Source organism: Protomyctophum bolini (assembly GCF_963924005.1).
Source record: "Protomyctophum bolini genome assembly, chromosome: 5".
Lineage (NCBI taxonomy): Eukaryota > Metazoa > Chordata > Actinopteri > Myctophiformes > Myctophidae > Protomyctophum > Protomyctophum bolini.
In genome coordinates, this window is record NC_137866.1 from 27,965,326 (window position 1) to 27,986,282 (window position 20,957).

Genomic DNA, 20,957 nt, shown 5'->3' on the forward strand with positions numbered 1-20,957 from the left:
CCCAGGGGCAGATATGCCTTCATGAGTCAGTGACCCGTGGCTCGTCCCTGTGTCACAGAGGACAAGGAGGGAGGATGCAGAAAGGGGAAAAAATGATAGAGAGACAGATAATCTAGTATATAACTCATTACATTTTCACAGGTGAGGACAGAAAGGGGAACTGCAGGGAAGAGAAGTAGTGATATAAAAGCAAAGTGACGTATGCTACCCGCCTGTCAGCACATTCATGAATAGATGCAACATGAGGACATATATAATACACAATGTGTGTGTGTGTGTGTGTGTGTGTGTGTGTGTGTGTGTGTGTGTGTGTGTGTGTGTGTGTGTGTGTGTGTGTGTATACAGTATATATACCCACAGTGTGGAAAGCCAACATCTTAACCACTAAGCCAAAGGCCTATATGGATCAGGGGAGACATTAGACTTTTGAGGCCATCAGGCTGAGGCTCTGAGCCACTCTGCTACACTCACCCCCCTTTTGACCTCCTCCCATGCAGGGAAACCCCATCCGGGTCACGGCACCAATGTAACACCCGGGAATCGAACCCGGGTCTCCCGTGTGGAAAGCCAACATTTTAACCACTATAAGCCAAAGGCATGGGTTCCCAAACCTTTCAGCCCCCGACCCAAAAATAATGTTGCCGTCAACCTAAACCGGAGATAATTGTATGCACATAAACGTGCACGTTTGGTATAGGGGGCTATGTTGGAAATGTGTAACAATTATGCTTAAAATGTATTTGTAATAATTTTTTACATTGTGAGTGTGAAAAATATTTTTGATGACCCAAAATAATTTAGCGACCCAACCGTCAGTGTCCCACTACCCCAAGCATGTGGGGCCCAACCCCAACTTTGGGAACCCCTGGCCTATGGCATGTCATTTCCACCCTAAGAAGACAATCACACGCACACATGCACACGCTCACACACACGCACACAGAGCTGCTGTAAGTTGTGGTTAATGAGGGGTGCGGCGACCGGTAAATAAACATATGGGAAGCTCAAACATAAAGAACTGCACTGTTTGAAGCCCCTCACCCACACGCTAAGCAAACACACACGCACACGCACACACGCACATGCACACGCACACGCGCACACACACACACATAGAGATGGAGGGGGGGGATTATGAACGGGGTCCACTCATAACTCCGACATCCCAGTATTCTGACTGTTAGGTTAATGGGAGGTCACACACGAATACCGGAGAACTCGCCTTGGTGTTTAAACCTTAGCATTCATACTTCATCTAGTGTTAACTCTAAACAACCATCCTCTCTCTCTCTCAATTAAATGCAATTTAAATCAAGGTGAAGTAAAACTAAAATGCACTAAAACCGCGGCGAGTTCTCCAGTTACCTTACACACACATTTACACACATACGGTAGTTACACACTTATGTTGCACCAAATTAAGGTGCAGTAGAAACAGCCTAACTGTACACAAAGACACATTTTACAGTACTGGAGTGAACAAAACCACTATTCTATGTTGTTTTATGTATCAGGATATTCCCCCAACTCCCTGACAGGCTCTGATAGAGATTCTTTCATTATGACTGCTGATTCTGGAGAGCTACAGTATACGATCAATAACAAAATGTCTTTGTTCTCTGTCTGGCTGCTCGTTAAGAGGGATGAGGCCACGTCCGCATGCATGCGCACACGCACATGCACACGCACACACACAAACACGCAATGCCTGCCCAAACATGCATGAAAGCCCCCCCCCCCACCCACACACACACACAAAAACATATAAATCAATATGAACCCACCCAAACATACAAACAGAGACACGCATGTGTATGCACACCCAGACCCTGCACCCCCTGTTTGCTCAGCATGGGGCTTTGCCTTCAGAGAGATTCTGTCTCCACAAAGTGAACCTGGGAACCACTATGGGTGTGTTTGATGTCTGTGTTTCTATCCATGTATTTAGTTGTCTTTGAGGCTGACACGGACCCAGGCATGAAGAATACTGACAAGACGACAGAATGGCAAAGAGATGGATAGAAGACGCAGGAAGAATTATACAAAGGACTTTAGAGTCTAGACTGTATCGAGTAGAGTATAGACAAACATGGCCGACGTTGTGATGGGAGACAGAAGACTATATAGATGAAGGTGCACCAAGGGATGGGGGTCGGATGGAGTCAAGGATGTGCATGGAGGAGGGATGATGGGAGGGCTGCAGGGATGGGGAGGGGAGGGGTGCAGCTTTTATCCAAAGGAGGAGATGCCAAATTAGAAATGTGCCATGATCCCCCCCCCCCCCCCCCCCCTCCCTCCCCACCTCCTGGGACTGAGTCAATTAGCCCTGCCCGGAGGAGCTGTCAGGAGACTGGGGCTGGGAGTGGGGCTGTAAGAGACCTTTCAAGCCTGTTTTATCAACTCGCTGTTTCTCTGCAAGATGTTACTCTATAAGCCATATCTCCAAAACTGGTGGGTCAAACTGAACAACCAATATGTCAATTTGAAGCTATGATTCCCTAACCTGACGCTGCCAGATGAGGGCGGTATTGCGGAAACATATTCCCCAACACAACACTCATCTGGGATCTCTGACGGAGTTGAGCCCTGAGTCAGATCTGCTTCGTACCGAACCAATCAGCGTGAGCTAAAGGCGGGATGCGGATGTGACGGTATATAGACACGTCGATATGATTGGTTGTGTTTGCACACCCACACGGTGATAGACAGACGCTCCCATCCAATCATCTACCATGTATCTTGAAAAAAAGGAACAGCCCCGTCATCGAATTTGCTTCCGCGATCCCAGATCCAAATAAGCTGTGAAACAAATTTGTGTAGCAAGCTTTTTGGATCTGGCAGCGTCAGGTTAATGATTCCCTGCTTTACATGAAAAAAAACGAAGATTTAAAAAAATCCAATGGTAGTCCCGCAGTCAAATTTGGTCACATATATGAGTGACTGACTGTCGTACAAACGATACAGAGACACCTCCTCCCCTGACAATAACGCAGAGACAGCTTGTTTATTTTTGGACCACAATGCTTATATGAAACGATTTTAAGATGATCCCATGTTATTCTCCTCGGCCACGGAACACCTGGCGCAGAGACTTGGAGGCAGATGCAAAAGCTATGGGCCACACTTGGGGACAGCTGGAAGTGTTGGCTGAGGATCGGGATGCTTGGAGAACTCTTGTCGACGGCCTAAACCCCAGAAGGGGTAATAGGCGTAAGTAAGTAAAGTATGTTATTCTCCATAGAGAAATTACTTCCGTGAACCAGGCAGAACCAGGGGAAGAGCGAGTGACGTCAGGACTTCGGTGCTCTAAAGTGTCTAGAGGGTCTCTTCCACTATAGGTGTGGCTGTTAGGGGACCATAGAGCAGGATTGTGCGTGCGTGCGCGTGTAGGGGGATTATAAGAGGGTGTGAGAGACCGCGAGCCAGCTTGGCAAAATGCCACCTCCCTATCCACGAAGCTGAGCCCTGCCAGGGCGTGGCTCCATCTTTACTGCCCCAGCTGCATCCATCCAATCATCAGCCGGCACTTCCCAGCACAGCATCATCACAGTGATTGGTCTCAGTGATTGAGGCAAATGGTGCAGCTGCTGCTGAAGGTGAAGTCTAGTGGAAAATTAAAATGATGAACGGTAAAGGGAAATCTGGGATATGTGGGATATGTGCATGTTATTGGTATCTGGGATATGTGCTATTGGTAAAAAATAAATTATTTTAGCTACAGTATACTGTAACTCCCATCTCTGGTGGGGATGTAGCAGCTGGAGAATAGAGGTATGCTACAGTATAACTCCCATCTCTGGTGGGGATGTAGCAGCTGCTACAGTATAGGGAACACAGGTGGTGAAAGCAGAGGAAGACAGGGAGGGATTGAGGGAAGGCAAGGAAGTGAGCGAAGGGATTAAGGAAGGTGGAAAGATGGAGTGGAAAGGGATGGTGGGAGGGAGGGAGGGAGGGAGGGAGGGAGGGAGGGAGGGAGGGAGGGAAGGAGGGCGGTAGTGCTGCAGAGTCTGAAATGGAAATTAAATAAAGAATGGGACGGACGGACGGACGGACACATGGAAGGAAAGTAAAGGGACATACTGTATAATGTAGGTTGAATTGTAATCAAAGTTGTTTTATTTCATTTTTAAAGCAAAATGAGCTATATCATTAGAAGTTATATCATCAAAATTAATAAGTAAATATTAAGGTGTCTCTTTTGAGGACAGCCCTCTTCAGAAAACGTGCATGTGTGCGTGCCATCAGAGTGTGACAGGTGGGTTTGAGTGACAGGTACAGAGACAACTGCACGCGCTCAGTAGCGTGTCACCAGGCAGGCAGTAGGCCTGCGTCCCCCTCCTTATCTGACAGGCACACTGCAGAACACCACAATCCGTGCTTAAGCCCCCCCCCCCCCGAGCACTCCCCTGGGACACTGAGTGTGTGTGTGTGTGTGTGTGTGTGTGTGTGTGTGTGTGTGTGTGTGTGTGACAGGAAGAGCGAGGGGGGCTGACAGAGAGATTGTGTTCAAGAGAAAGTGTTAAAGAAGGGAGAGATTAAAATTGTGTGCGCTGTGTGTGCTCGCGCGTGTGCGTGTGTGTGTGTGTGCGTGCGTGCGCATCTTGTTATTTTTCCATCTTCCAGTGTAAAGCTCCTTAATTCACCTTCACTACAGTCTCACTGCTCTGCTCTCCTCAAGGTGATGGGACAGGACAGCACGTGCACGCACGCACACACGCGCACACACACACACACACACACACACACACACACACACACACACACACACACACACACACACACACACACACACACACACACACACTCTTTCTGTCACACACAAGCAAGCATGCCCACATACATATTCAGACACTTACACAAATACACACACACACACACACACACACACACACGTAATTTTCCAGTTTCTTTATCTCTTTCACGTACCCACACTTTCTCATGTGCATTCTCTCTCTCTCTCACACACACACACACACACACACACACACACACACACACACACACACACACACACACACACACACACAGATGGAGAGTGCAATTACAGGTCGCTGTAGCTGTGGAGAGGCTGTTCCGCTACAATGATGGACAGAGCTGAACATTGCAGGAGGTATAGGAGATATAGGAGGGGAGGAGGAGAGGAGAGGAGAGGAGAGGAGGGGAGGGGAGAGGAGAGGAGAGGAGAGGAGAGGAGAGGAGAGGAGAGGAGAGGAGAGGAGAGGAGAGGAGAGGAGAGGAGAGGAGAGGAGAGGAGAGGAGAGGAGGTGTTACGTGGAGGAGGGGAAGGACAGAGAAAGGAGCAGGGAGGGATTCACCCACTTGTCATTGTTTGAGCTCCACTGCAGTGGTTCTCAACATGGGGTACAGGGACCCCCAGTGGTCCTTAGGAGGCTTCCAGGGGGGCCCTGGCTAAATGATTGACCCTGTAGGTAATCTTCAACAATATTGCATGCATGTACAACTTAGTAAATACATGTAGGCCTATACAAGAAATAAGAATGGCTATAGTTTTTATCAGAGTTTCACTGTTATTTTTTCAATCAATTCTGGACCAAATGAAAGGCCACATCGGACCAAACCATGACCAAACCAACAAATACAAACGATCTTAGATTGGGAAGCCCGTGTTAAAATGGGCCCAAGACCTAAAATTCATGTAAAATCTCCACCCCTGATGTCATCAACTGGCGTCATTGACTGCATGGACTGGCCTTATCAATGTTTTACTCAGCAGAGAGAAACCAATAAAATCATTCAGCATTAAATAAACTAGAAATTTGTTGCCGATAAGACACAAGATTAGCTTTGGAAATTGGACACACGTCTATATAAGAAACAACATTTAGATGCAGTGCAGAAATGTGATGCCTGCCTCTACTGGCCTAGGGTGAGGTCAGATCAGTGATCACGGCCATCTGTAAGCACGCTTTGAATTCCTAAAAGCAATCAATGATGGGAGCATTAGAGCTTTACTCTTCCAGGGAGACACTCTGTGAGATATATTTACATAGTATTGTGAAATGCTTGAAAGCAAAGAACCCCTAAGTGCATCTAACCCATAACTCTAAGGCATCGTATGGGATGCGATTATAGTTACCTGTAAGTTATTAAAGTCATTTGAAGAAATAATAATCTACAAAGTAGATCCAAGTCTAGCATTTTTACTGTCACTTCCAGAAAGGTATTCCAGTGCAGAGCACAGGGATGAATAGATCGGTGCCTTATTAAGACATTCAATCATTGATTGATCTGTAAGCCTGAATGGCACTTTAAGGCCAGGTTGAGATGGGTGTGTTGATGCTTGATTGATAGATTGATTGTCTCTGTGAGAGATATTCCACTACACAAGAATATTTCCTTTTCTCCTGCAGCCATTGTTGAGTTAAGAGTCTTGCCGTGCCGGGTGACTAATCAGTCTGTAAGATAACCTTTTCATTTAACCGTAGTCACGTTAAAGCCATTTTGACTTGAGATCAGATTCTACTTAATGTCCTGACAGTTTTCTGAAAAAGCTATCTTTCTATGTCAGTCGTTCTTCGATTTTTCAAAAATAGCAGACCTACAAGCTATGAGTTTGTAGATCTGCTATTTTTCAATAGCTAAAGCAGAACATAATGCTAACACCAAAAGGGGTTCCCGGCCAAAATGGGTTAAAGCCCAGTTCAGACAAGTATTATGGTTTTATTAATGGCTTATGGCATGGCAATGGGTTTGGTTTTTGCAGAGTCCATCTGGCTTCATGGTTTGCCGTCTGTCTGTGTGCCTAGACTCTGGGGTCAGGAGTAACATAATCCCCCAACGACACATACAAGCAGATGTAAGCAGGTGCATCTGGAGCGGAGGTGCATGGCCGAATAAAGCAGTAAAAGCATCAGATGACATGCAGAACAACAGAGAGCAGTCTGACACTGAGCTAACTGGAGTTGAGGACGCCGTATAAACGCTGGATATTATGGTGTGTGAATTGGGTTCAGTACTTAGTTTAGTTTAGACAGTTTTTGGTTTAGACTAGTCATTGGTTAGACCAGTCATTAGTCCTACAACTACAACCTATCTCAAACCCTCACCCTAACCCTAACATCCCACGGGGCAGCACACCTAAACCTAACCTTAACCCATGCCATGTCTAACCAATGACTAGTCTAAACTAAGTATTTGTTAAAATGTTGTTTTTATGTGGACACGCCCACCAGTTCATTAAGTATGCCTGGTTTTCCTGGTGGGTGGTGATGGGCGGTGATCCACCTGAACTGAAGCCGCACCCACAGCTGTAGTTGTATGATAAAGGGGGAGGGGTTAGGGGAGGGGCTGATAGTGTGATCTCACTATATTACTGTTTATTTCATTGGCCCGTTTGACATGTCAAGGGTTCATCCTCCAGGAAGAAACCCTACATACAAAGTAAATACACCATTGCACATAAAAACGACTCCAGGGTGTCTAATGAAGTACTGTCACCTCATAGACACATGGAAAATGCAAAGAATGCAAAAAATGTGGCAATCCATTAACCTAATCAATATAATAGCCTTCTCTAACCCCTGTTTAGGCCAGCTATTCCTCTATCTATAGCTACACAAAGACATTTTGTTTAATCACGTAACCTTATACTTCTACGAAAATATTTACACACTAATCCATCTAATTATACATCCTCTGTAGCTAATACCTTGTCTTGGATATCAGCACTCAGGATCTGCCCTTTTTTTAAAAGAGATTAATTGAGCTAAGCTATTCTCCCTGCCCTCAGTTTCAACTGCAATCAATCCATCTGTAGTGAACTTATCTACCTTTATCAGCTGACATGCAGCTACTTAGCCATTAATAATCCTGAGATATACTATCTACGTGAACTATCTACCCTCTTGTCTTGTTTGGTGTAAACGTCCTACGATCAATTAACCTGTTTACACCCCAGTTCCATTCTACAAAATGTCTTCTAAAGTTTTGTCAGTGGTGCGCAAACTTTTTCCTGTCAAGGAGCAGCAGAATTATTTTTGGCCGCCGACCCCCATCTGAAAATGTGTTGTTCCAGGGACCCCCCAGAAGCAAAGATTTGAGTTTAAAACGTTCGCTCTGAAAGAACATAATCAAAGATTTGCGCCACATTGTCACAATTTTTCAAAAATAGCTAAAGTATAACATAATGCTTCGAACACCAAAAGGGGTTCCCGGCTCCCGCCCAGAATGGGCTCTATTCCGAAATGCAATCCATTTTCTGACCATACAGTTTCTGTTAAACAAAAGTGTATATGTTTACGTGTCTACACAGCAACCAAAGGATTCACTTTAAAAAATGTTAGAGTGATCTCAAACTTTCTTGCCCACCACTCTCGCATTAATCTGAATCAACAATTCAACAATGTGAGCACTATGCAATTACCTCAGAATACTAAAGCTATGTATCCTTTCAATGAGTGGTCTAACCCCCGTATACCTCCACTGAGATGCATAATATGTTTAGTTCATCTACTCACTGATGTTTGTGCTGACAGGCAGTGATCTAACCAAGTTTAACAGTAGCACACATGATATATGTTCTTAGAGGATTGCTGATGCTTACAAGATGAACCGTATATACACACACACACACAGGCACAAACATGCAGAGAAACTGGTGCGGCGTGCGCGTACATGCACGTGCACACGTACACCCATGTGCACGCGCATGCACGCACACAGGTCAGCTCCATATATGGAGATCTAAGGGTTTGATGAGGTCAGATCAACATGGTGTCCGTGATGCCAGATGTAGAGTTGTGATCTTCATAATGGAGACGGCCATACTGAATATGGAACGTGTCACGAGGCGTGTTTTCATAGTAAACTGTGTCGAATGATGGTCGCAATAATTGGTTCTCGCTAATGTTCATGATAAAATAGCACAATTCTTTCCTACTCACTCAGTCTGTGTTTCAAAGGAGGGCTGTGGGCAGTTTAGAAACCCGTCCACCAGTGACATCATCGATGGGGAATCCAAGCTAATAGAAACGGCAGGCTTTCTATTCCTGAAAAGTTGGAAATGGAAGCCATCGTTCTCATGATAATAAAATCTTAATGTATTTTTGAATCTTCTAAAATCTTTTCAACCACTGACATCAATGATGTCACTGGTTGAAAAGTGGTGAAGTGGTCCTTTAAGTGGTAGTGAGCAGTCCTGATATTGGAGTCCTTATCATGCAGTGTTGATTTTGACACCAAATTTGGATTTCGTGAATAAAATTCCATTTAGTTTTATTCAAATTTTAGTTTTTGTCTAATTTTAGCCGACTAAATATCAATATGCAGTTGATTTAGTTGACAATTTTTGGCAGGCCTTGGTGGTGTCGTAATGGCAGATTTTACACCTGGTTGCATGCTGAAAATGCAATGTGTTGTGATGAGCTTGTACAGAGCACAGCTCCAGAGCCCAATCACAACATACAATGACTTGTCTTTTAGTTCTACTAGATCTCTTCTCCACGAGTCCCTCCCTATAACATTTACCTTTCATTTGTTGACGAAACAATATATTTCAATATATATAGTCTTGCACTTTTAGTCGTTTTTATTTAGTTTTCGTCCGTGAAAATAGGCAGTCGACAAACCGACAAGCTTGTTTTAGTCGAGGAAATCAACCGTGGTGTGGTTGGACAGTAATGAAGACAGCGGCAGGACAGAGGCAGATTGACTGTTGTTGTGTTCCTGCACTTTCCATTTGAGAGCTCTTTAACACACCACTCCTCCATGCAGTCCAGTCCTTTCCTGCTGGGTCAAACATTGCTTTCATTTGCTTCTCTGGCAGTTACAAATCACATTTTGAGGTTTTAGATAAACATTTCAGAGTCGGTTCTCTTTTTGATATGAATGACAGACTCAGAGGCACAGCATGGACCGTGTAAATCAATTTTAACAGAGTTTCCAGATGTCTTGCTGATTCAGAGCGAGAGAGTAGGATTATACTACATGTAACATGCACTCAAAGTACACACACAGTCGGCCACAAGCATTGCCCCACAACCATACAGTACTGTACATACTGTACATACTGTACAGCAGTGGTTCCCAAAGTGGGGTCCAGGGACCCCCAGGGGTCCTTGAGGGAGTTCCAGGGGGTCCCCAGCTAAATGATAGGGACCAAATGATAGGAACCAAATGGACCATCTGTAACTCTGAGTGTGTACAATCTGTGAGATTTGTGCAATCTCAGAGTTAAATTAACATTGATTTTACAATATAAATTGTGGTCCCAGAGATAGAAATGTCATTAAATAGGCATCCGTGTAGCCTAATTCAGGTCAAAGCGGGGGCCCCTTGAAATGTAAATGGTTGAACAATCACTGTTAGAGCCGTAAAACTCTTCTCTCATGGGGGCACTTGGGATATATTTACAAATGGGGGTCTGCTGTGGGCTAATGAGTGTCAATTTGGGGGTCCTTGGCGTGAAAAGGTTTGGGAACCGCTGACATACAGTATGGTCACAAATGTGCGCACGTGCATACGCACACACCAGGGTCAAGCATCGTATATTTGTGTTATTTTTGAACGGATTTGGAAATCCGAACCAAAAGAAAAAGAGCTCCGATGAAATTTTTATGCTAAAAGCCTTTCACCTTTTATTTGAATGACGGACCAACCTATCTGCTTGGCCCCGGGTGCAAACGTCAGGACATTTCAAGAGAGCAGAAAAGCTCTCTTTAAATATTTCAAACATCAGAGACTTGTCCTCATGACCCGACAGCGCTCCCTCCTGACCCTGCAGTGTCCTTTTAATCAGTGCCACCTGATTAAAAGGCCCTCTTTGCCACGGAAGGCCATAAATAAAAGAAAGAAAATGACATTATATTGTGCAGGTCATGTGCATGCCATGACCTGCACACCAGATTAGAGGATTTCTTTCTTTTTTCAAAAAGGTGTCCAAAGGCGCCCATGGCACTTTAGGCCATGAGGGGGAAGCGTCATTAGGCGTCCTGTGGCACTGAGTGAGTTTTAAACAGGACGGACCTGCTCACTTTGGACACCTCCAAAAATAATTAACACTCCAGATTTGACTGTGGTTTTCTGTTTTGTTCTCACTGTATTACTCTCTCTCTCTCTCTCTCTAGGTCTTAGGTCTCTCCCTGTTCCTCTATCTCTCATTGTCTCTCTCTCTTTCTCTCTCCTGTTGTCTCTGTGTGTCTCTCTCTGTTAACATTCCAGGCGAGGCCCAGAGCACACACAGACATAGAGTCTCACCACACTGTCAAACACACACACACACACACACACACACACACACACACACACACACACACACACACACACACACACACACACACACACACACACACACACACACACACACACACACACACACACAGTCCCTGGCTCTATGAAGTGCAGCCACTGGTCTGCTCTCATATGTTGCCACAAAATATGCACGCACGCACACACGCCACCGAGTGCCGCGCTACGAGCTTATAGGTCTGCTATTTTTTGAAAAATCGTAAAAATGGGGAACAAATCTTTGTTGTCTTTCTGCAGTGGTTCCCAAACATTTGCATGTCAATTTGAAAAGATATGCCTAAGATATGTCTAAGAGAAGATTTTTATGGCTCTAGCAGTGATTCTCAACCTGTTTCATTTCAAGGACCTCCAGTTTGACATGCATTAGTCTACGGACCCCCATTTAATGGCCTTTCTATCTCTCATATTTATATTGTAAAATCAGAGTTACCAGGTTCCAAACTATTTAGCTGGGGACACCCTGGAACTCCCTCAAGGACCCCATGGGGGTCCCCGGACCCACTTTGGGAACCACTGATGTAAGGGTTCAGGTGTAGGTTGGTGTCAACAGGGTTGGGGGGAGGGAGGGTATACCTACAGAGACCTGTTGGGATTACAGCCTGAATAGGACCAAGCAAACACACCGTGCATGCGTGCGTGCGTGTGTGTGCGTGCGTGCGTGTGTGTGCGTGGAGGGAGACAGAGGGAGGGAGACAGGATAGCGCAGGAGAATGAAAGGAATCGAAAGATGGAGAGAGAAGAATAAACAGAAACAGAAAGAGAGAGAGAGACGAAACGGAGCACAAAAGAGAGAAGAACAAGCGAGAGAGTGAAAGAGCAAGAGAGAGAGAGAGAGAGAGAGAGAGAGAGAGAGAGAGAGAGAGAGATTGAAGGAGCGAGCAATAAAGTGTGACTTTGGGCTGGACTCTGGGATAAAAGGCAGAACTAAATGAGATTAAAGAACAAAAGTACAGCAGGATGCCTGCGGGGTGTCGTGGAGAGAGGGCTGAACAATGAGCGCAGGTGTGGAAAGGACCCGATTTATCCTCCAACGGCAAATGACAACATTAACACTCTGTGGGAGATTCGATGCCTTTTTTTGTCAGATATATTGTGCATTACTGCGATTATATTTTGCATAGAAATGTATTGTTTCTATTTTATTAAGTTGTTTTCATATACTGTATAGGGTCCTCACCTCTAAGTAGAGCATTTTTAACCAATGACTATTTGCCAGAGGAACTTAGCAGCAATATAGAAGATGCTTCAAATTGTACTGTATAGTTCACCTATATACTGTACAATAATCTGACCAGGTCATGTGATGATTCCCGTATTACATTTCAGCATTTAAGAGTGAAGAAAAAGGTGACAATCATGTTTTGTATATATACCGTAAACATACAGGTTCATATGGGAGAAAGAATCATGACATAGAAGCCTCATACTGTATACCATTACAGAGTTATACACAACTCATGTGTGTCTGGGAAGACGCAATTTTTCAAACTCAAGGCTATTTTCTGTTTCATACACAACTCACACTGAAAAAAGGGACATGGTAAAAACCTCCTCAAAATTATCCCACAGTTCCACGCTGGGACGAGCAGTGGAAGGAAACCTCAGAGCAACATTCCTACACACGTGGTGGAAGAGTCACGCAGTGTCCTTATCCCCCCCCATTCGGACCGTGATAAATCACAGCTATAGGTCAAATTCAATTACGCTAAACAAAACCACTCAATTTCATCTGGCTCACTTAGGCGTACATATATACCCTCCATTCAACCGAGGCGTTGAATTGCTCAGAGGGGAACTTATATCCGTCCTACATCACTGCCTATTTTCCTTCCAGCACACACGCACGCACTACTGTAAGTACTGTAAACACAGTTCCAAACAGGGAGTTTAAGCTAAAAGAAATTACAATCACCCAGATTTACAATCAATCAAATCCAATTACAGAAAGCTGAACTACAGACTGATTGTATTTCACTGCTTTAAACCGTGCACACGCACACGCGCACACACACACACACACACACACACACACACACACACACACACACACACACACACACACACACACACACACACACACACACACACACACACACACACACACACACACACACACACACACACACACACACACACACACACACACAATGCAGTAAAATGATATTCAGTTTTAACTTAACTTTTGCTTAATTATAGCACTGACTGTGTACTAATGCCAACTTGACTGGCAGATAGATAGATTGGCAGAACAGACAGACAGACAGACAGACATAGAGAGAGCGAGTAACAGAACCTCACCTTTGTCCCAGTAGAACTTGGTGCGGTGTGCGTGCGTCCGTGTCCGGCGTCGCCCCTACCCAGCTCTCTGAGTCTCCCTCTGCCCCGTGACAGGTGCCATGGCTGTATAGTCCACTGGAATGATTCTCAACTCCTCTTTCTTTCACTCCCTCTGTCTTGCGGCGGCGATTCCTGCAGAAATGTGTCCCAGGAAAATCTGTGAGTATGTGTGTGTGTGTGTGTGTGTGTGTGTGTGTGTGCGTGTGTAAGGGTGTAAGGGTGCGCGTGTGCGGAGAGAGATCTGCGTGAGTAACTCCAAAGGTCCTGGAATCCAGAGTTCTGCGCTAAAGCGCACAGTGTGGTTCAGCAGACTCTCTCTCTCTCTCTCTCTGTGCCTTCCTTCTCTCTCTGTGTGTTTCCTCTCTCTCTCTCTCTCTCTCTCTCTCTCTCTCCTGGGCCAGGCAGAGAGGAGGGGAAGACAAGAGGAGGGACAGAACAGAGGAAGCTTTTCAGGCTCTCTCTCTTTCTCACTTTTAATTCTCTTCCCTTTGTTATTTCTCTGCTTTACTTTTGCATGCTGCCTTTTGGCTGTCTCAATATGCCATGTATTCTTTCACTGCTCAGAAAGGCGTGAAAGCTCTCCCTTCTCGCTCTCTCTCTCTCTCACACACACACACACACACACCCTCGTCTTTCTTCCACAGCCACTCCCTCTGCCAGAGTCCAGAGGTAAAGTCACTCCCTCTCGCTGTCCCCAACATCATTCTCTCTCTCTCTGAGGTATGTGCATACTGCATATATAGGTGCGTGCATGCATGCTTGTTTGTATGTAGGCTACTTGTGGGTCAGTGTGCGCGTGCATGCGTGTATGCATGATTTTAGTGCAGTATAGTTCTCAATAGGACAGCGATAATAAGATGGAGCGTGCGGGTGAACCACACTTGAACAAAACGCAATCACTTTAAATGTGGAATTTGCCACGCCCAACATTCCCACCGTCCTATATGACAAAATAATAAGGAAGCGTCTGCTCTCTCTCTCTAGGTCGTCCTCAGACGAGCCTTTCATCGTCGCTTCCAGTCATCTTCATACATCTGGCCAGCTCGTTGGTGCTTTGCGCTCCCGCATCTTTCTTGAGTACATCCACATATGTCAGTATGGGACGTCCTTGTGAGCGGTGCCCATGTGTTGGTTCCCACAGCACCAGTTTGCTGGCTGGCAGCTCCTGGTGTCTTTGGCAGTGTCCTGCGAGTCTCATTCTCCTGGCTGCTATTTTGTCGCTCACCCTGAATATTCCAGCATACAGATTCTCGTTGGTAACATGTGTACTTCTGGTGTAGCATCCGTCTAGAACCTTCTGCAGAGTCGGCTTCAGGATCCAGCATTCACTGCCATAGGAGAACAGATTGTACCGTTGAAATGAGCTGAGTTTGATTTGTCGGGGAGATTGGAGTTCCATACACTGGCCATGCCATTAATTCAGGGCCCTCCATGCAAGTGCCTTCCTCACTTTTAGATCTGTTGAGTTGACCCATGAGGTACTTGAAGTCCTTCAGAGCACTGCCTCCTGTTGTTGTGAGAGGTGGATGTTCCGTTTGGATGTTATAGGTGATCACCTCAGTTTTCTTGGCATTCAGCCGAAAGCCAACCTTGGCACACTCGGACTCCACTCTGCTCAAGAGCTCCTGTGCTTGCTCCATGTGGTTGGAGAGCAGGCTGATGTCATCCGCGTATAGTCTAGGTCTGTCAGGACTACTGCAGGGTGTTTTCTTGACAGCCTGCATTCTATAGACACATTCAGAGACGGGTCCCATGGTCGCAGCGAACGTATTTCCTGTAGGTGGAGACCTACATATCTGCGGTGTAAACAGGCAGGTCTTATACAACATTGAATGGTATAGTCTGACTGATGTTAGTCTGCTCAAACTTTTACCTGCTTTTTATTAACAGTAACTTTACAAAGATGCCCAGAACATCAGGATGAACCTGTGTAGTTTATGGCTGCTCAAAATGGCAACATTCAACTTTGGAGAGAAACGGAATGTCAAAAGATACACCGCGGTGGCTGAGACCAGACTAACATCAGTCACTCTACCATTCAATGTAGTAGAAGAGCCAAGTGTTTACACCGCAGATATGTTGTCTCCACCTACAGGAAATACGTTGCCTGCGACCATGGGACCCGTCTCGTAATGTGTCTATAGGTGGAGGTTACTGAGGCTGGGGTTGGGTCGGCTCACCTCGTTAACACTGCACACCAGTTAATGATTGTCCACAGCATGATGTTCACAGCCACAGAGCTATGTAAACACTGTTGATACAGGTACACACAGGTACTGTCTGTCTGTCTGTCTTTTTTTTTTTTGCTTTGTGTTTTCTTACCTTTGGTAGTTATATAAATATTAAAAGGTTATAGGCATCATAAGCTAAAGGTTCAGCCTACTCCTTTTTGGTAAAAAAAAAAAGTAAAGAAAACTGTAGATATTGTATAAATGTGTTTTTAAAATTACCAAATAAACTTGAAACTGACAGACATTATGTGGAATGACAGTGAGAGAGAGAGAGAGAGAGAGAGAGAGAGAGAGAGAGAGAGAGAGAGAGAGACAGAGGGAGAGAGAGAGAGAGAGAGAGAGGTGGGGGGTTGTCAGAGAAAAAGGCAATGAAGGGCTGGTTGAAATATATTACAACAAAAGAAAACCTATTCGTTAAGACACAATTTACAGCGTTTACAATCTGCCCTTAGAGACAGAAGGGCGCGGCACAGTATCAGCAGTACTGCGCACACGCATACTCGCGGCACACGCACACACACACACACACACACACACACACACACACACACACACACACACACACACACACACACACACACACACACACACACACACACACACACACACACACACACACACACACACACACACACACACACACACAAACAAATAAAGGTGGTGCCACCTTCAAATATAGCCTATATACTGTACAGACACAGAAGCACCTGCTGAAATGACGGAAACACAAATACAAACACAAAATCACCTGCTGATTAGACATCAACATACTGTACATACACAAACACTCTCTCTCACACACCACACACACACACACACGTGCACACGCACACACAGGTCCGTCTGCATGGCGTCTAGCTGGCACCGCTCAGACGGTCATCCCTAGGGACTGTGGAGGCAGCCAATCAAAGTGCAGCCAGTCAGCAGCTCTCATTATCGTACAGACTGCACACACACGCACACGCACACGCACACACACACACACACACACACACACACACACACACATGCACACACGCACACAGGGCTGTCTCCGAGGACTCATGCTCCTTGCCCTGACGTAAGAGCCAATGTTCCGAGACTTTTTTGGCCGAAATAGTAGAACAGATAAAGATAATAAAGGCTAAATGACAATGCAACAATACTATTCTCAAAACGCTTCAAAATGTTCATATTTGGGTGAGATAATAGCCATTCCGCCTCTATTCTGACCTATAGGCCTAATGCAGAGAGACTCATATGTCAATGTGGATTGGACCGCTGCCTTCAACATGGACACACAAAATGCTGCACAACCAATTGGCTTATTTGCCATGCATGCACAGTAAAACACTGGTATTTAAATCAAGTTGAATTTTAAAAGTTACAAATGGACAACACAACACAACAACAGGAATCCACTCCCTACTTCTGCCTATATTTCGCTTTCTCTACAGCTATTCTGTTTCTGTCTGTCTGTCTGTCTGTCATTTTTTTATTTAACCTTTATTTAACCAGTAAAAACACATTGAGACTGCGTCTCTTTTACAAGTGGGAACTGGACAAGAGGCAGAAATAAAATTACACTTCAATACTACATCATACATGTCAAAGTACACCTCAAAGTAAACAACAAATCACCAAAGTGCTAATCTTTTAGTAGCAGAGCAAAATACATATACTGTACACAATATAAACCGAAATAATAAATATAGGCATGAACATAGGCTAGTACATATCCAATAATGTGCAGGTGTTGGACTGTACATCTAAGATGATCCTTTTGAAACTTTTCAAAGCCAATTTTAGTCTGGATTGTAGTGCAGGTCCTTCCACGACCAAGGGCCAAAGAAGACCAGAATTCTTTTTTACCCCTCTTGGATTTTAATGCAGGTACTACACACCGTAGCCAAGCATTTGACCTGAGGTTTAGACCATTTTGGACCTATAGTCAAATTTGGAGGAAATGTAAGACGGCAGATCACCAAGAATGGCTTTATAAATGAAAATATACCAATGTTGCAGCCTGCAAGATGTCAATGAGAACCAACCGACTGCAGCATACAACATGCAGTGATTTTGAAAGGTGAGTTACTTATGAATCTCAGTGCAGCATGCGGTACAGGGGTGGAGGAGCAGGCAAACATATACATGGTATCACCATAATCCAATTGGGACAGAAAGAGACCAGTTTTTTGCGAGCTGAACAAGCAAAGCAAGCCTTCAATCTAGAAGAAACCCAGCTTTTTGCACAAGGAATCAATATGAAATTTGAAATGAAGGTGTTTATCCAACCAAAAACCCAGGTATTATATTTGTAGCGTTCCACGTACTCGATGGGAGTTCCATCGAGAGTGGAGATGGTCCCTGGAGCTTAAATAGCTCGTGGACTGAACAACATAGATTTCGTTTTATTGCCGTTTCCAAAGTTGCAGGATCAGACACAATGTCTGTCTGTAGAAACACAGATGCAGGGTTCAGCATGTGTGTGTGTGTGTGTGTGTGTGTGTACTGGTCGTTAATAACCGCCCGGGCTGCAACATGTGAAAAGGTCCTGATGTGTTGACATCATCAACACGATAACCCAACATGCCTTTTCCATGGCAACGGAACACACAACGCGCGCACGCACACACACACACACACACACACACACACACACACACACACACACACACACACACACACACACACACACACACACACACACACACACACACACACACACACAGATGTAGTGCTGCATCAGTGAATTGACTTGCTCTTTGAAAATGCGTGGCTTATCATTTATTTATCAATTATTGATTTTTGATTCCTGATGCCTTCTGGATGAAAATCAAAACACGTCCACACATGTTAAATATTCAGTGTTCTTTACGCACACACATGCACACACGCATGCACACACGCACGCACATGCACGCACAAGCACACACGTGCGCGCACACACACACACACACACACACACACAATGTCTGCTTTCCGTCACAGCAAACTTTTACAGAGTGACCTGCCGTTGTCTCTCCATTCAATGTCTTCTATAATTCCTCTATAGACGACATCTGCCCTTCTCCTCCCTCCATCCCACATCCACCATTCTTTACTTCCAGCTCTCTTTTCCCCTCTCTTCTTAACCCCACCTTCAGTGCCTCCATCCATCCATCCATCCACCGTCCATGTCCTTGTACCTCTCTTCCATGTCCATTCCTCTTACTCCCTCCCTCCCGCCGTCCCTCCCTCCATCCATCCTCATCAATTCCACCTCTCCCTCCCTCCATCCCTCTCTAACTAACCCCCTGTCTACCCATGCGTTCATCCATCCATCCTTCCCTCCCTCTGCTCATCCCTACTTCCCTTCCCTGCTTCCATTTCTCACCTCCACCTACACCGTCTGTGCCTGCTTCTGTCCATGCTGGAACTGAACCATCTCTCCCTTCCCGGCTTCTTCTCTCTCTCTCTCTCTCTCTCTCTCTCTCTCTCTCTCTCTCTCTCTCCCTGCCTCCCCACTCACCAGTCCATCCTTCTCTATCCATTCTGTTTGTTCAAGGCCTCTTTAACGAGGTCAGTCTCCTCCCAAACCTCTTCAGCCTGTTGTCAATACAGCCACGCTCAAATCCTCATTGCTCAATTTAACTGCCATGCAGAGATTGGAGACAGAGATGGACCCATGGGGGTCAAATCATGTATACATTCAGTCAAATTATAACACAGAGAGGGTTTTTACTGTGTGTCTGCTGCATGTGGCACACATCATGCACGTGCGCACACAAATGCATATACAAAAGTACAAAAAGACTGGCTAGGCAGACTCATTCTGTGTGCCTAACCAGTCCATTTACCTTCCAACACCTCCAGACTCCTACTGCACGCACGCACAGTCGCACACACGTGCGTGCACACGCACATGCGCGCACACGTGTGCGATATACTTTATATTATATTATTAATATGATACAATACAACATGACCTTGTTGTTTTGCTTGGAGCCAGGTCCTCCCAGAGCTATTCAAAGATGAAGCAGCCTCAAATGCCACCACTTGACATTTTGTCTAGCTGTATTTGCACAACCATTCCCACTCCTCTGTTCTCCTCATGTCCTCTGCACCCGTCCTCCCCCCAATATAGCTTCCACTTCCACGGACGCCCACACTGGGTTTTCCCTTCCAGACCTCATATTAATATTTCACATCAGAAACTTAAAAAGGGCCGGTATACTTTACACTTCAAAGACCCGGTGCGGCGCATGCATCGCTCTCTTATACACTTGTAAATACAGTATGTGCGCACGCACACACACACACACACACACACACACACACACACACACACACACACACACACACACACACACACACACACACACACACACACACACACACACACACACACACACACACACACACACACACACACACACACACACACACACACACACACACACACACACACACACACACACAGGCCCAGCACTGACCATGGCAAGCAGTGGGGAGATATAACACAGCCCTTATTAATGATTTATGGTGTGTGGTTGAGACGGGAAAAGAGGAGAGAAGAGAAGACCAGAGACTATCTGCTCTCCAAAACAGCCCTAGTATAGATAATAGATATACCTACCTCATAAAATAGGATTTATACGCAGTAAAATATCTCATGATCATTATAAATGCAATTATGATCCATTATAAATTATTATTATTATTTTTAATGGCAGTCCTGTGACTGCATGATGTCTATTTAAAAAATGTATCTTTAAACACATAAATGATCCTTCTATTAATCAAATGTCTGTCAGTCTGTCCCGGTCGTAACTCGGAGCACAGATCTCTGTTACCGAGGGAAACATATGGAAGTCATTCAATCATAGCCAAGCCAATCGGTAGGGAATTATCTGACTGATACATCTTAGAATTTTGACAAAATCTGTAGTAGTAAAAAGTGTGTTTTGAAGAAAAAGCTAAATGGCAGAAAATCTAGTCGGGCACAATTGGGGCGTGGCCTACTGTATATATCCAGGGGTAATTGTTTTTTTGAGGGTCGCTACGCCCTCCACGCCTGGCTTTGTGTGTTCCGCCCGTGACGTCATGTGTGTAGGCAAGTCTATGGCCCTTTTATGAGAATCACTGCTAGAGCCGTAAAAATCT

General features: G+C 45.1%; 1 protein-coding gene across 1 annotated transcript in view; it reads right to left on the reverse strand.

Annotated features, from left to right (window-relative positions):
- Positions 1–13,938, reverse strand: part of sema3b (sema domain, immunoglobulin domain (Ig), short basic domain, secreted, (semaphorin) 3B) — a 118,996-nt gene extending 105,058 nt beyond the window's left edge. The window contains exon 1 of the mRNA XM_080763211.1: positions 13,564–13,938. The gene's annotated coding sequence lies outside the window, so the exon portion shown is untranslated. The remainder of the gene's footprint in view (positions 1–13,563) is intronic.
- Between the last annotated feature and the right edge of the window lie 7,019 nt (positions 13,939–20,957).